The sequence below is a fragment of the Octopus bimaculoides genome, chromosome 21 (assembly GCF_001194135.2).
Source record: "Octopus bimaculoides isolate UCB-OBI-ISO-001 chromosome 21, ASM119413v2, whole genome shotgun sequence".
NCBI classification, from domain to species: domain Eukaryota; kingdom Metazoa; phylum Mollusca; class Cephalopoda; order Octopoda; family Octopodidae; genus Octopus; species Octopus bimaculoides.
In genome coordinates this window covers 5,248,558-5,251,038 of record NC_069001.1, presented here as the reverse complement: position 1 = coordinate 5,251,038, position 2,481 = coordinate 5,248,558, and positions in this window count along the sequence as shown.

The following is a 2,481-nucleotide window of genomic DNA, read 5'->3' as shown; positions in this document are numbered from 1 at the left end:
TATATATATAGGCGCAGGCGTGGGTGGGTGTGGTAAGAAGCTTCCTTCCTAACCACATGGTTCCGGGTTCAGTCCCACTGCATGGTATCTTGGCAAGTGTCTCCTACTAAAGCCTCGGGCTAACCAAACCCTTATGGGTGGATTTGTTAGATAGAAATGGAAAGAAGCCTGTCGTATATATATATGTATGTATGTATGTATGTATATATATATATATATATAACTTTATATATTATATATACTTTTAAAAATATATATACATTTTAATGGATGAATATGAATTCGTTCTGTAATTGGAGTAATTTCCAAAGACTTCATACTTATGTAAATTTGTATAGGTATGTGTTCGTTCTTGGAGTCTTGTCTAAGAACGAACGTATTATTACAACATGATTACTAAGGGAAAATCTATCTACTTCTAAAGTCTTGTTTAGTGTTTATTCCATCTAACGACGAGTACAAATTTGACCGTTCCGATTTTCTATTATGAATATCTGAGTCTTTTTGTACGAAACAAATTGTATAGCAACAGGAATAATAATAGCTATAATTCATTTTAACATCTAATCTCCTCCTTTACATAAATATGAACGAATTTGTTGAACTTTGTTTAATAAGTTAAGTGTTCTTAACATAATGAACTTCTAGACTATTTGTCTAAGCCATGTTTTTTTTTCCTTTTCCTTCATCCTTTTATGTACAGTGTATGCTCTTGTTTGTCACTCTGATGAAGATCTGTTGCCTTAATTCGAATGCTCTATGAAGATGAAGAACTTTATTCTCGCATTTATTTATAGACTACATTTAGGCAATCCGATCAGTAACAGTCGTAATATATGTTACGTCACCTATTTTGTTATGTCATGCTTTGTATTAAAAAAATAAGCAATAAATGTGGTCCAATCGATGTGTTTGTTAATCTGTGATTTTCTCCATTTTCTGATTATTTGCTTATCATGTTGTTATCTGCACCCTGCACACCAATACCCGGAGATAACACAGGTAACGGATACCAATAGTATATACAGTATTTTATCCCTAAGTCGGTAACAAAACCGCTAACATACACACATACATACATACATGCATACATGCATACATATATACATGCATACATGCATACATACATGCATACATGTATACGAAGTCACGATGGTGTACTAAGAGAAAGTTCACTACTGCTATAGTTCATACTCTGTCACATCTTCGTAATTACTGAAATTTTCATTCCTGAAAACAATCATCAGATGGTGGTGGCTGATAGAAAAGATAATACAGTACTAATGAGGTATCGTATTACGGGGTTTCTGCCTGGCTGCACCTGGGATTGCACTTGTTAAGCTTCGGGCGTAATGGCGATCTACATCTGGTATCTCAAAGTAGTGCGAGTGGTCTAATTAGCTCGTTTAATTCATTTATTTAGTTTTTCTATTTAATTTCTTTGATGTCTTAAATTAGAAATTTCACTCCCGTTATAGTTGTTACAAATAGTTCTTTACGTTAATCTATTTATTACAAAATACTAATATCCATCATGATATTTTAAAATTGGCTAGACACTTCTTTAATTGCCAAAAGTGGTTAGATAAAGCTGTGGCGAATTTCAAATTGATTTATATAATCAGTCTTGAAAGATCCTTCATACATAACAATGTGTAATTTGCTATATATATAGTAGGCCCCGAAGAGGAGAGTGGATTCGATTTGGTAAATTAAAACTTTTGCATTACATTTACAGTCGAGGGAACATAACTCTTCAAATTAACAATTACAGAGGTCTTTATCTTAATATCTGAGTCTGGATGACTGGTTATTAACTTCGTTGCTTGGGGCTCGGTTGCTTGCGTGATCAATATATATACATAGTCACTGGATGCAAAGATATGTAATGTGATAGCTGACGATCCTATTGTTAGAACTAGAAATAGCATTAACTTGTGAATCTAATTATAAGTTTGATATTTGCTGATTAAGTAGGTGAAGTGTCAGACTGTCTATTTCTACAAAAATACGTAGTGCTATCTACCCGTCTATGAACTGATACCTTTAATAAGATATTCTAATGTTACAGCTGCAGGTATAACTAGCATTAACATTGTTCCTATTAAATGTTTTACGCTATGTTTGGGAGATAAAAAAAATTAGAAATGTTTGTCAACAATGGTAAAAGAAATTTTAGCTGTATTCGATTTAATGATATTGAATATGTTTAAGTACATATGTCTGTATACAATTCTGATATATATATATATATATATATATATATATATATATATACATACATACATACATACATACATATATAACGGCACGAAATAGCACTTGACCCCCTGGTCAATAATTGATGGGGAGTTTGAACTCAGAACGTAGAAACGGCGGCTAAGTATTGTGGCCGGCGTGCAAACAATTCTTCTAGCTCGCTGCCTTGATCAGCGAAATAAATAATAATTACTATAGCCACAATTATTTTCAAGAATACGA